The sequence below is a fragment of the Microcebus murinus genome, chromosome 18, assembly GCF_040939455.1.
Source record: "Microcebus murinus isolate Inina chromosome 18, M.murinus_Inina_mat1.0, whole genome shotgun sequence".
NCBI classification, from domain to species: Eukaryota; Metazoa; Chordata; class Mammalia; order Primates; family Cheirogaleidae; genus Microcebus; species Microcebus murinus.
In genome coordinates, this window is record NC_134121.1 from 45875679 (window position 1) to 45890768 (window position 15090).

The following is a 15090-nucleotide window of genomic DNA, read 5'->3' on the forward strand; positions in this document are numbered from 1 at the left end:
ACTCGGGATTTAATTTTTTAAATACCCCAGATTTTACAGTGTGGCAGTAGAATAAAAAACTAGAGTTTCTTTTCATACAAACTTATTTATTTGGATTTTTTAATATTTCAAATTATTGATACATTCAAAGAGTAATTTTAATCTCTATAATTTTTGCTAGCCATGTCAAGTCACACTTGACATATGAGTGCAAAGGGTTAAAAATGTCTTGGTTTTCCATACTTCTTTCCAGTCTCTGTGTATATGAATTCATATCAGTATACCAAGTGTAAATGACACTAATTTACAAAGTTCTAATTTGCAAAGGGGTCTAGTAGTAAAAATGAACTTGTCTTTGTGCAATTTTCGTTCTAAAATAAAGAACCATGGGCTTCCTAAAATGAATGGCAGCATGACCAGCGTTTTGATCTATGGTAGGTTTTTCTTTGGTAATTTCCTCTTTCCTCTCTAAGTACCCACTCTTGCTCTGAGTAGAATGTCAAATCAAATAATCTCTGGGTAACGAGTGTGTGGTCTGAGAAACATTTTGAAACTGTTAGTTCTTTAGGCAGTGTGGTGGCTTGCAGCACCTATATTCCCAGCTAATCAGGAAGCTGAGGCAGGAGGATCACTTGACCTTAGGAATTTGAGGTTGCAGTGAGTTATGACAATGTCACTGCACTCTAGCTTAGCTTAGGCAACAGAGTGAGACTCTGTCTCAAAAAAGAAAAAAAAGAACAAACAAGAAGAAAATGTGCCGGGCACGGTGGCTCACGCCTGTAATCCTAGCACTCTGGGAGGCCGAGGCGGGCGGATTGCTCAAGGTCAGGAGTTCAAAATCAGCCTGAGCGAGACCCCGTCTCTACCATAAAAATAGAAAGAAATTAATTGGCCAACTAATATATATAATATAAAAATCAGCCGGGCATGGTGGCTCGTGCTTGTAGTCCCAGCTACTCGGGAGGCTGAGGCAGTAGGATCGCTTGAGCCCAGGAGTTTGAGGTTGCTGTGAGCTAGGCTGACGCCACAGCACTCACTCTAGCCTAGGCAAGAAAGCGAGACTCTGTCTCAAAAAAAAAAAAAAAAAAGAAGAAGAAAATGTTAGTCATATCTGTAATGGGTCACTCATTCTCTAGGCAAGCCCTACCGTCCCACAGCTATGCATTAGTATGCTTTTTTTTTTCTTTTCTTTTTGTTGAGACAGAGTCTCACACTCTGTCACCCTGGGTAGAATGCAGTGGCATCATTATGGCACACTGCAACCTCAAACTCCTAGGCTCAAGCAATCCTCCTACCTCAGCCTCTTGAGTAGCCAGGACTACAGGCATGCCCGGCTAATTTTTCTATTTTCGGTAGAGACAGGGTCTCACTCTTGTTCAGGCTGGTCTCGAACTCCTGAGATCAAGCGAGCCTCTCGGCCTCCCAGAGTGCTAGGATTACAGGCAAGAGCCACATGCCCAGCCTAGCATTAAAACATTAAAAATGGCTTACAATGTCATAGAGAGTACACTACTCCACCAAAGAGAATAAAATCAAATCACTTCAAAAAGAAAAACAGAATAAGTAGAATGGCAGGTTCTGGAGTTAACATTTCTAAAGCAGAATGTATCACTGCCAAGTGGGGTCTCACTTTGGAGGAAAGTGTGTTCTTGGTACACTGAACTTCCTTTTCCTCCGAACTATTTATTTTACTAAGTTCTCAAGTGCCTAAAATTCAGGACACAGTTTTCTTTCCTGACTTCTCTGCTTCTGCAAACAGACTTGGTTATAGTATAGGGGGTGAGAATGTGTAATTCACCTGTGAATGGCTCACATAAATAAATAAAAATATTCCATCTACAAGTGGAAAATGGTGTAGAAACGGTGATGAAAACATGGGTGGAAGCCAAACACCTCAGTGTCATTTGCTAATTAAGAAAGCCCCAACTGATTTATATGTACCTTTAAACTTATTATGTTCCTTTACTAGATGCAAAATGGTATTTCAAAATTATGTCAATTTGTATGTTCGGTAATACAATGAGATACACTCTCCCATATGTCTATCCCCTTTGTGGGCTATTTCCATCCTTTTCCCTATTTATCTGCAGAATGTACTCTTATAGTACAGATATTAGCCATTTGACCTTTAATATTAATATAATTAATATAAACACTTTCTCAGTTTGTCGTCCTTCAAATTTTATTATTTTCATAGAACCACAGTCAATTTCTGAAATAAATTAAAAAGTGAGAAAAAGTTATTTTTCTAGAATGGCTTTTATTTAAAAAATAAAAAATAGGCCGGGCATGGTGGCTCCACCTGTAATCCTAGCTCTCTGGGAGGCCAAGGCGGGCAGATTGCTCGAGGTCAGGAGTTCGAAACCACCCTGAGCAAGAGGGAGACCCCGTCTCTACTATAAATAGAAAGAAATTAATTGGCCAACTAATATATATAGAAAAGAATTAGCTGGGTATGGTGGCGCATGCCTGTAGTCCCAGCTACTGGGGAGGCTGAGGCAGTAGGATTGCTTAAGCCTAGGAGTTTGAGGTTGCTGTGAGCTAGGCTGACGCCATGGCACTCACTCTAGCCAGGGCAACAAAGTAAGACTCTGTCTCAAAAAAAAAAAAAAGTAAAAAATAAAAAATATATTAACTAAAAAATTAATGCTAAAAATAAATTAATTAAAATTAATAAAATAAATACGTAAAAATAAAATAAAAATATTATTAAAAAAAATAAAAGCCATTCTAGAATGCAATTCATGGTAGCCCATAATTCAAAAGGATTCACATACTTAGACAAAAACCCCCACATACTAAAGAAAATCATGTTTGCTTACATAACATTTACTCTAGACAGAAACCAAATGTGCTATTTTTAGTCTATTTTCCAAATAACAAAAGATACACATTTACCTAGTCTTACATGGAAAGTAGAAGTTAAAAAATTAATTAGCATCGACATGGTAATAAATTATATAATTACATAATTCCCTCCCAAATTCTTTTTATTTCAAGAGTTTTCTTTTTCTTTCTTTTTTTTTTTTTGAGACAGAGTCTCACTTTGTTGCTCAGGCTAGAGTGAGTGCCGTGGCATCCTAGCTCACAGCAACCTCAATCTCCTGGGCTCAAGCGATCCTACTGCCTCAGCCTCCCGAGTAGCAGGGACTACAGGCATGCGCCACCATGCCCGACTAACTTTTTGTGTGTGTGTATATATATATTTAGTTGGTCAATTAATTTCTTTCTATTTTTAGTAGAGACAGGGTCTCACTCAGGCTGGTTTCGAACTCCCAACCTTGAGCAATCCGCCCGCCTCGGCCTCCCAGAGTGCTAGGATTACAGGCATGAGCCACCACGCCCGGCCTCAAGAGTTTTCTATCAGTTACAGCCTAATAGGAACATGACAACACTTACTGCATTTTTCTGTAAAACAGAAGTCATATAATTTTTTTCTTTTTTTTGAGACAGAGTCTCACATCTGTTGCTCAGGTTAGAGTGCCGTGGCGTCAGCCTAGCTCACAGCAACCTCAAATTCCTGGGCTCAAGCGATCCTTCTGCCTCAGCCTCCCAAGTAGCTGGGGCATGTGCCACCATGCCCAGCTAATTTTTTCTATATATACATTTTTAGCTGTCCAGCTAATTTCTATTTTTTTAGTAGAGACAGGGCCTTGCTCTTGCTCAGGCTGATCTTAAACTCCTGAGCTCAAACAATCTGCCCATCTCAGCCTCCCAGAGTGCTAGGATTACAGGCATGAGCCACTGCCCAGCCAGAAGTCATACAATTTTTGAAGATTAAATGTAAAGCACATTATTTGGATTATCTCAGGAGGCAGACTGTATTATTAGCCCCATTTTAAAGATGAGGAGATGAGGCCCAGAAGTTTATATAAATTGCCTAAGATCATCTAGTTATTAAGTGGTAAAGCCAGAATTTAAAATCAGCCAGTCTTGCTCTAGAGTTTGGCTTCTTAACCACTAATAAAGAATTACATTACAGGTGGAGTGCAGTGGCTCATGCTTACCTATAATCTCAGCACTTTGGGAGGCCCAGGGAAGATTACTTGAGGCTAGGAGTTTGAGACCAGCCTGGGCAACAGGGAGACCCTGTCTCTACAAAAAAACACAAAAATTAGCTGGTTGTGGTGGTGTACACTTGTAGTCCTAGTTACTTGGGAGGCTGAGACAGGAGAATCGCTTAAGCCCAGGAATTTGAGGCTGCAGTGAGCTAAAATGACACTACTGTACTCTAGCCCAGGCCAACAGGGACTCTGTCTCTTTTTTTTTTTCAAGTTTCTTTCTTTTTTTTTTTTTTTTTGAGACAGAGTCTCACTTTGTTGCCCAGGGTAGAGTGAGTGCCGTGGCATCAGCCTAGCTCACAGCAACTTCAGTCTCCTGGGCTCAAGCGATCCAATCCTACTGCCTCAGTCTCCTGAGTAGTTGGGACTACAGGCATGTGCCACCGTGCCTGGCTAATTTTATATATATATTTTTTTAGTTGGTCAATTAATTTCTTTCTATTTTTAGTACAGACGGGGTCTGGCTCTTGCTCAGGCTGGTTTTGAACTCCTGACCTTGAGCAATCCGCCAGCCTCGGCCTCCCAGAGTGCTAGGATTACAGGTGTGAGCTACCACGCTCAGCCTTTTTTCAAGTTTCTCATCTCAGTTCAACACTTCAGGAACCCATTTGCTTAACTTTTCCCTAGTAGTTTCCTTTTCCCATTTCCCAAAATGGCTGCTCTTCAAAACCTACACCATAAATCTAATCCTAGCCTAATTCCAAGTTTACAGATGATTTTACATTCAGAGAGGAAAATAAGAACCAACAGAAGAAAATGCCCTCAACTTTCTTTCCTCTATTTAAAAAACAGACAAACTATATGACACCGTAGCTATCAGACCTTAGACAACATGGAGCACATGACAGGGATCCCTCAGAGAAGGCAAACTAACAAGGTGAGACCTCTGAGTTTCCCAAATTACTGCAGAGCAGGGACAGGGAACCCAAGCAGAGCCTGGCAGACTCACTGAATTAAGGAAGACAGAGTACAGATTTGAGAGGCCAAAGCAGCTAGAATTCACAGGGCAGAGTACTGGAGAGCAGAGGGCTGCACAGAGCGCAGGCCGTGGAGATCTGCCGAGAGGCCCTTCAGTCTTCAGCACTGATCAGTGCACATATGTCAGGAAACCACCTAAGGAAGGAGTAAGAACTAGAAGGGAGTGTGTGGAACAATCCCCACGTATCATGAAGGACCAGGAATAATTTGTGTGTGTTCCTACCAGCCAAAGTGGAAAGACATCCTAACATCAAGTATATACTCAGGATGGTATCAGAAAAGGAGCCAAACTGGATATAGGTTAAAGGCTGCTCTGTCTCCTCCCCCAACAAAGTATAGAATCAGCATCAGAAGAATCAAACTATTTTCATAACATAATGGGCCTAGAACAAAGCTTAAAAATATCTAACAGAATACAAAAACCTAAACCAAGAATCCAGCACAAAATTTACAATGTTTGGCATCCAATAACAAATTATGTATGAGAAAAATCGGTAGATACAGACTCAGAAAAGACACAGCTACAACTAGTAGACAAGGACATTAAAACAGCTACTATTAATATAAACATATTCCATGTGCTACAGAAGGTAAAAGAAAGCATGAACATGATAGAGACATGGAAGATATAAAAAAAGACTGAAATTCAGGAGTTCAAAACCAGCCTGAGCAAGAGCGAGACCCCGTCTCTACTATAAATAGAAAGAAATTAATTGGCCAACTGATATATAAAAAAAAAAAAAAAAAAAATTAGCCGGGCATGGTGGCGCATGCCTGTAGTCCCAGCTACTCGGGAGGCTGAGGCAGAAGGATCACTCGAGCCCAGGAGATTGAGGTTGCTGTGAGCTAGGCTGACGCCACGGCACTCACTCTAGCCTGGACAACAAAGCGAGACTCTGTCTCAAAAAAAAAAAAAAAAAAAGACTGAAATTGAACTTCTAAAGATGAAAATTACATCTGAGACAATGTGTAAGATTTTAAACTTGGAGATATAGCAATAGAAACTATCCAGAATAAAATGGAATTAAAAACAAAACCCAAAAAACCAGGGTATGAGTGAGCTGTGAAACAAGTGGTCTAATATATGTATAACTGGAATCCCAGGGAGAAAAGGGAGGGGGGTCTCTAGGGAGCAGAAAAATGTTAATAGAAATAATAATTAAAATTTTCTAAATCTGGGCCGGGCGCGGTGGCTCACGCCTGTAATCCTAGTACTCTGGGAGGCCGAGGCGGGCGGATTGTTTAAGGTCAGGAGTTCGAAACCAGCCTGAGCAAGAGTGAGACCCCGTCTCTACTATAAATAGAAAGAAATTAATTGGCCAACTAATATATATAGAAAAAAATTAGCCGGGCATGGCAGCACATGCCTGTAGTCCTAGCTACTTGGGAGGCTGAGCCAGGAGGATTGCTTGAGCCCAGGAGTTTGAGGTTGCTGTGAGCTAGGCCGATGCCACGGCACTCACTCTAGCCTGTGCAACAAAGCGAGACTCTGTCTCAAAAAAAAAAAAAAAAAAAAATTCTAAATCTGATGAAAATCATAAATCCACAAAAATTCAACAAATCACTAGAACAAGGAATAAGAAGAAGGGGACTCCATAGCATTATAACCAAATTGTTTAAAACCAATAAAGAAATATCTTAAAAGCAGCTAGGAAAAAACATACTATATAAACAAAAAAAATTTTAATGACAGAATACTCAATGAAAGCAATGAAAGCCAGAAGATAGTGGAGCAACACATTTAAAATCCAGAGAAATTCTCCCAGAACTCTTTACCCAGCAAAATCACAGTTATAGGAAAAGAGAAGGAAGGCTCTTAAGCATTACTTGAGAGGTGAAATTCTATCTCAATAAAAACACTTGTATATGAATGGTTTTTGTTTTTGTTTTGAGACAGAGTCTCGCTTTGTTGCCCAGGCTAGAGTAAGTGCCGTGGTGTCAGCCTAGCTCACAGCAACCTTAAACTCCTGGGCTCAAGCAATCCTGCTGCATCAGCCTCCCAAGTAGCTGGGACTTCAGGCATGCGCCACCATGCCCAGCTAATTTTTTCTATATATATTAGTTGGCCAATTAATTTCTTTCCATTTATAGTAGAGATGGGGTCTCGCTCTTGCTCAGGCTGGTTTCAAACTCCTTACCTTGAGCAATCCACCCTCCTCGGCCTCCCAGAGTGCTAGGATTATAGGCGTGAGCCACTGTGCCTAGCCATACATGAATGTTAAGTTTCATTTGTAACAACCAAAACCTAGAAACAACACAAATGCTCACAGAATAAATGGACTATTGTATATTCACATAAAGGAATACTACAGGAATAAAAAAACTACTGATACATTCGGTATAGATCAATCTCAAAACACTAATAACTAGGCTGAATGACAGAAGTGAAAAAAGAATACACACAGTATGATTCCATTTCTGTAACATTCTAGAAAATTCAAACTAATCTTTAGTGAGAAAAAGCAGATCAGTAGTTGTCTATATTGACAGGTTGGAGGAGGAGTGCAAAGAGTGGTAGGAAAAGTCAATCTTGCTCCTTTTTCTCTCCCCACCACCAAACTATCAGCAAATCCTGTCAGTTCTATCTTCAAAATATATCCACAATTTAACCACTCTTAACCACCTCCATTGCTATCGCTCTGATCCAAGCCACCTTCATCTGTCACCAAGACCACTGTAAAAACAAACCCTCTAACTGGTCCCTTAGCCCTGTGATCCCCATCACCCCCCAACCCCAGCCATAGAACTGGTATCAGTCTATGAATAGGTATCAGTCTGTGAACAGCAGGAGGTGAGTAGAAGGCCAGCGAAGATCCACCTATATTTACAGCTACTCCTCTCAGCACCTGAACTCTACCTCCCCACCTCGCCCCGCCCCACCCCCCACTGGCCATGGAAAAATTATCTTCCATGAAACCTGTCCTGGTGCCAAAAAACGTTGGGAACCACTGCCTTAGCTTATGCCCTCATCCTCTCTCCAAGAGCAACCAGAGTAAAGATTTTAGAAGGTAGGTTAGACAATTTCCCTTTCTGATCAAAACTCTCTAGTAGTAGCTTCCCATCACACTTGGAATAAAATCCAAAATCTTCCGGTAGTTTACAATGTCCTTTATCAGCTCACTTTCTGGTCTCATTCCCACTTATTCTCCCTCTTCCTCATTCTGCCTCAGGAATATCTACCTGCATCCTCTTTGTTCCTCAAACCATGACAAACATGCCATGCTTTTGCCTTAGAATCTTTGCACTTGCTATTTTCACTGATTAGAACAACTCTTTTCATAGATACTGGCAGGACTCACTCTTACTTCATTCAAGGCTTTGCTCAAATGTCACTTTCCTTAATAAGACCTTCCCTAGACAACTTCTAACAGTTCCTATAATTCTCCAGCCTTTTTTTCTTAGCCATAATTTTCTTTACAGCACTTAATCCACACATTATGTTTGTGTATGTGTGTGTGTGTATATATATATATATTTTTTAGACAGTCTTGCTCTGTTGCCCCAGCTAGAGTGCAGTGGCATCATCATAGCAACCTCAAACTCCTGACCTCAAGTGATCCTCCTGCCTTAGCCTCCCAGAGTACTAGGATTATAGGTGTGAGCCACTTCACCTGGCCTATTTATATATATGTATGTAATTTATATTTTTATTTTATTGCCTAGTTCCTCCACTAGAATAGAAGCTTCCTGACAGCAAGGACTCTGTTCTTTTATCCCCAGTTATCTGAAACCCCAGGGCCTAAAAAATGGTGATGGGTTCTCAATAAATACCTGTTCAATAAATTCACACACTTATAGAATTATCCCAATTTTGTGAAAACAAAATTTATGCATTAAAAAACCCTAAAAAAAAAAAAAACAACCAAAAATCCTGAAAGGCTATAAACCAATCAATACCTGCTCTACTTTCTCTTCTTCAGTCTGTCTTCTACATCTCCACCAGAATTCTCTAACACAGATGTGTTACTCCTCTGCTGAAAAGCTACTAATGTAGGTGGCTCCTCACATCAGTGGGGGCAAAGATGGAATTTTTAATTAATGATGTTTGGGCAACAGGATAGTCACCTAGAAAAAAAGATAAAAGGAGAATTCATACCTAATATCAGACATTTGGATAAAACCCAAGTAAGTATTTAAATATAAAAATGGAAACCATAAAAAGTATTATAAAAAACATGGTTTATAAGAAATATCAATCTGAGAAATGGAAGGCCTCCCCCTTTTTTAATAAATATGAGTACAAAAAAATGAAAACATCTCTATGGTTTTAAAAAACATGCCCTAACAAATATTAAAAAACAAATAATGAATTGGGGAAAAAGTTTTTGGTAACTTTTATAGGCAAAAAAGCTGATCTCCCTAATATATAAAGAACTCCAAAAAATCTATAAGAAATACTACAAAAACAGCCAACAGAACAGAAAATGGTCAAGGGACATGAACAGACATTGCACACATGAGAAACACAAATTTCCCTTAAACACAATGTACAACATGATTGAATCTCACAAACATAACACTAAGTGAAAAAAGCCAGAAATGAAATACCCACATACTATATAATGTCATTTATATGAAATGTCCAGGATAGGTAAATCCATATAGACAGAAAGTATTAATAGATGAACGGTTGCCAGGGGCTGGAGGGAATGGAGAGTGACTACTAATGGGTATGGAGTTTCTTTTAGGGGATGATGAAAATATTCTGAAATTAGTGGTGATGGTAACACACCTGTGAATGTATTAAAAACGAGTGAACTGTACACTTTAAAGGGTGACTGTTAAGGCATGTGAACTATGTCTCAATATTTTAAAAACCTACTTTGAGATGCAATTTTTCTCTTATCACATGGCAAAAGTTGGGGAAGTTATGGAGCAGCAGACATGCTCATACATTTGGGGTTTTTTTGTTTTTTTTTTTGAGACAGAGTCTCACTTTGTTGCCCAGGCTAGAGTGAGTGCCGTGGCATCAGCCTCGCTCACAGCAACCTCAGTCTCTTGGGCTCAAGCAATCCTGCTGCCTCAGCCTCCCCAGTAGCTGGGACTACAGGCATGCACCACCATGCCCGGCTAATTTTTTCTATATATATTAGTTAGCCAATTAATTTCTTTCTATTTATCGTAGAGACGGGGTCTTGCTCTTGCTCAGGCTGCTTTCGAACTTCTGACCTTGAGCAATCTGCCCGCCTTGGCCTCCCACAGTGCTAGGATTACAGGCGTGAGCCACTTGGCCTGGCCGCTCATACATTGTTGACAGAAGTGGTACAATTTCTAATGGCAATTTGGCAATATCTAACAAAATTACAAATGCATCTATCCTTTAATCCAGCAATCTCACCTTTGGAAACTGCATCAATAAATATCGACACAGGTACAAGGTTAATTAATATAGTATAAACAATGCTATGTCCACTGTCAGGGGAATGGTTAAATATATCTATTTAATATACAATAGAATACCATGTGGCTGTAAAAAATAATGAGGAATGCTTTCATTGTAAAGAAAGAAATCTGTTATTTAATTAAGTAAAAGTAGTGAAAGTATATTATTATGTATCTTTTTATATGGTCTTGTTTTTTGAACCAAATAAATATACTGCTTTTCTAAAGAAAATAGTCCTAAAGGCATCCCACTGCCCTAGAGAAAAAAGCCTGCTTAAGATTTTTTAAAACTTTTGTTTATATTTTTAAAACATTTAAAAATTCTTGTTTTATAAAAAGTATCTTAATCTGTTCTACTTCAAATTTTAAAAAATCAAATTTGGATTTTATTCTACACATTTTCACATATGCATTTCTTGTTTTCCTCTGAAATCCTCTTCCCCTGGACATCCTCCTAGTTTGCATATGCTTCTCTTTAGATGCCACCTCCCTTGGTGAAGCCTTCTCTGACTACCTACCTACAATGATTATCACTCTATCACTCTCTATGTCCTGCCTTCACTTTGCCTTTTTCCTTCAGTTCCCTTAATGCTGCCTAACCACATTCTTTTATTTCATTTTGAGACAGGGTCTCACTTTGTCACACAGGCTGGAGTGCAATGGCCTTATCATAGTTCATTGCAACCTCCAATTCCTGGGTTCAACCAATCCTCCACCTCAGCCTCCTGAGTAGCTGGAAGTACAGGCCCATGTCACCATGCCAGGCTATTATCTAAAATGTTTTTGTAGAGACAGGGTCTTCACATATTGCCTAGACGAGTCTTGAACTACCGGACTTAAGTGATCCTCTTGCCGGAGGTCTCCCATAGTTCTGAGATTACAGGTGTGACCACCATGCCTGGCCATTTATCTTTTTAATTTGTTCATTATATGTTACCCCCAAAAGAATTCAAAAGCAAGTACTTTGTTCTTTTATCCATGGCACCCACAACAATGAGCACCTCAGTAGGTGTTCAATAACTATTCGTTGAGTGATTTAATAAATCTGAGTCATTACTTACAGTTTTTCTTCTACTTTAAAATTGCCTTTCCATAATTTCCTACCTAGAAAAATTTTCATCCTTTAATTTTAATCTAACTAAAAAAGTCACTTCAAGCTTCCTTGATATCCTCAATTAATCTCGTCCCCAGAAAGCCCATAATTTTTCTGTTTCATTAATATCAACACTTGCTCTATTAAATCAATGTTAGTGGTATCAGTCTCTTCTGCTGGAATATGAGTTTTTTTGAGGGTATAGCCCTTGTTTTTAATTCTGTGCACCCTTAGTACCTAATATTCTGGCAGGACACAAAAGTCACTCAATACACGTGTGATGTATTGAACTAAAGATGTGAATGTATTTGTGCAAAGTAGAAAATAAAAAAATATGTTCATCTGGCTGGGCGTGGTGGCTCACGCCAGTAATCGTAGCACACTGGAAGGCCGACGGGGGCAGATTGTTTGAGCTCTGGAGTTCAAGACCAGCCTGAGCAAGAGCAAGACTGTATCTCTACTAAAAATAGAAAGAAATTAGCTGGACAACTGAAAAAAATATATATCAAAAATTACCCGGGCATGGTGGCACATGCCTGTAGTCCTAGCTACTTGGGAAGCTGAGGCAGGAGGATCACTTGAGCCCAGGAGTTTGAGGTTGCTGTGAGCTAGGCTGACGCCACAGAACTCTAGCCCGGGCAACAACTCATTAAAACAATAAAAAATAAATTAAATACACACACACACACACACACACACGTTCATCAATACAGTGGTATTACAGGAAAGAATACAATGAATGGAATAACAGTATAAAACATAAAGATACATAGAGAAACGAAAGAGACTAACTCCTATGAATTAAAAAGTATAGGCTTACTGCACAAAGCAAGTGGGTCTTTGAAGGATGGGTATGGTTTCACCAGGCAGAGCTGGAGTGGGAAGTAGAGGCCAGCCAGGAAGATGGAGAAAATGGTGTGAGGGAAAAGTTGCATAAGAAGTCTCTTGGACTGGAACATGATGGAGGATGTTTGGGAAGTAGTTGGAGAGAAGGCTGAACAGAGAAGTTAAAGACCAGTTTGCAGAAGACCTTAGCACACTGTGGAACCTGAAATTAATGAAAGTAATGGTAAATAAATGTTCCTCAAATGTTGCCCATAGATCACCTTCATCAGAATTGTCCAGAGTACCTGTAGGAAATGCTGATTCCCAGGCCACAGTTACCCAACTCTCACTCCTAGCCTACCAAATCAGAATTTAACTAATCTTCTATGCTTAGACATTTAAGTTGTCTACAACAGTTTGTTATTATACTTATATCTTTGTATACATTCCCAATTACAGATATAAATTTCTAAAAGAATTGTTGGGTCAACAGTTGTATGAATTGTGAAATTTTTTGTGTATAAGAAAAGGTCAACTTCTTTGCCAATTATCTCTCCAAAAATTCCAAAACTTTTCCTAAGTATTACAAATTCTAAAAGGCTGGTACCTATTTGAATTTCCACTGGCAGAGTATGACTTTATTTTTTAAGAAAGAAGGGTTAATTGGAGTCTAAACTTTAATAAGTTTTAGACTAACACTGATAATTAGGAAAATGGAAAAAATAAAGTAAGGCCAAGCGTGGTGGGTCACATCTGTAATCCCAGCACTTGGGGAGGCCCAGGCCAGAGGATCGCTTGAAATCAGGACCAGCCTCAGCAACACAGCAAAACTCTGTCTCTATAGAAAAATTTAAAAATTATCCAGGCATGGTGGTGGGCACCTGTAGTTCTAGCTACTTGGGAGGCTGAGGCAGGAAGATCACCTGAGCCTAGGAGTCCCAGCCTGCAGTAAGCTATGACGATACCATTGCACTCCAGCCTGGGTAGCACAGCAGAAAACTATCTCAAAATTAACTAACTAGGCCAAGCGTCATGGCTCACGCCTGTAATCCTAGCACTCTGGGAGGCCCAGGTGGGAGAATCACTCAAGGTCAGGAGTTCAAAATCAGCCTGAGCAAGACCCCGTCTCTACTAAAAATAGAAAGAAATTGGCCAACTAAAAATATATAGAAAAAATTAGCCAGGGGCCAGGCGCGGTGGCTCACACCTGTAATCCTAGCACTCTGGGAGGCCAAGGGGTGGATTGCTCGAGGTCAGGAGTTCAAAACCAGCCTGAGCAAGAGCAAGACCCTGTCTCTACTATAAATAGAAAAAAATTAATTGGCCAACTAATATATATAGAAAAAAATTAGCTGGGCATGGTGGCACCTGCCTGTAGTCCCAGCTACTCGGGAGGCTGAGGCAGCAGGATTGCTTGAGCCCAGGAGTTTGAGGTTGCTGTGAGCGAGGCTGATGCCACGGCACTCACTCTAGCCTGGGCAACAAAGCGAGACTCCGTCTCAAAAAAAAAAAAAAAAAAAAAAAAAATTAGCCAGGGATGGTAGCGCATGCCTGTAGTCCCAGCTACTCGGGAGGCTGAGGCAGAAGGATTACTTGAGCCCAGGAGTGTGAGGTTGCTGAGAGCTAGGCTGACGTCACGGCACTCTAGCTCAGGCAAGAGAGTGAGACTCTGTCTCAAAAAAACAAAAAAAACTAACTAAATAAATAAGTATTACAATGATATACCATTTTGCACCCAACTGGATGGCTAATAGAAAAACAAACAGAAAATTAGTGGTGGCAAAAATACAGAGAAACTGAAACCCTTGAGTATTACTGGTGGGAATGTAAAATGGGACAGCTGCTGTGGAAAACAGTAGGGCAATTCCTCAAAACATTAAATATAAAATTCCCATACAATGCAACAGTTTCCCTTTTGGATATATAACCAAAAGAAATGAAGACAGGGACTTGAACAGACATGTGTACACTCATGTTCATAGCAGCATTATTCATAACAGCCAGAAACAACCCAAAAGTCCATCAAAAGATAAACAGATAGACAAAATGTGGTATATACACACAATGGAATATTATTCAGCCTCAAAAAGGAAGGAAAGTCTGACATGGCTATAACATGGATGGACCTTGAACATGTGCTAAGTGAAATAAGCCAGTCACGAAAGGATAAATATTGTATGATTTTACTTATATGTCTAGAGTAGTCAAATTCATAGAGATAGAAAGTAATATGGGGATTGACAGGGGAGGGGGGGAATAAGGAATTATTTAATAGATACAGAGTTTAAACTGGGAAGAAAATAAAAGTTCTGAAGATAGACTGATGGTCATGGACACATAACTCGACCCTTAAAAAATCATAGTTATGGGCCGGGCGCTGTGGCTCACGCCTGTAATCCTAGCTCTTGGGAGGCCGAGGCGGGCGGATTGCTCAAGGTCAGGAGTTCAAAACCAGCCTGAGCAAGAGCGAGACCCCGTCTCTACTATAAATAGAAAGAAATTAATTGGCCAACTGATATATATAAAAAAATTAGCCGGGCATGGTGGCGCATGCCTGTAGTCCCAGCTACTCGGGAGGCTGAGGCAGAAGGATCACTCGAGCCCAGGAGTTTGAGGTTGCTGTGAGCTAGGCTGACGCCACGGCACTCACTCTAGCCTGGACAACAAAGCGAGACTCTGTCTCAAAAAAAAAAAAAAAAAAAAAAAAATCATAGTTATGGCTGGACATGGTGGCTCACACCTATAATTCCAGCACTTTGGGAAGCCAAGATG

The 15090-nt window shown here is 40.0% G+C and overlaps 1 protein-coding gene across 7 annotated transcripts in view; it reads right to left on the minus strand.

Moving 5' to 3' along the window:
* The window catches only part of GJC1 (gap junction protein gamma 1), a 44623-nt gene that overhangs the window by 9392 nt on the left and 20141 nt on the right, over nt 1-15090 (minus strand). For 4 of the 7 annotated variants that reach the window (XM_012786768.3, XM_012786766.3, XM_012786765.3 and 1 more), the window contains exon 2: nt 8916-9083. The exons of 2 other annotated variants lie outside the window; for them this stretch is intronic. The gene's annotated coding sequence lies outside the window, so the exon portion shown is untranslated. Of the gene's footprint in view, nt 1-8915; nt 9084-12313; nt 12575-15090 lie in introns of those variants that run through there. One more of the 7 variants, XM_075994623.1, reaches the window with a different exon arrangement.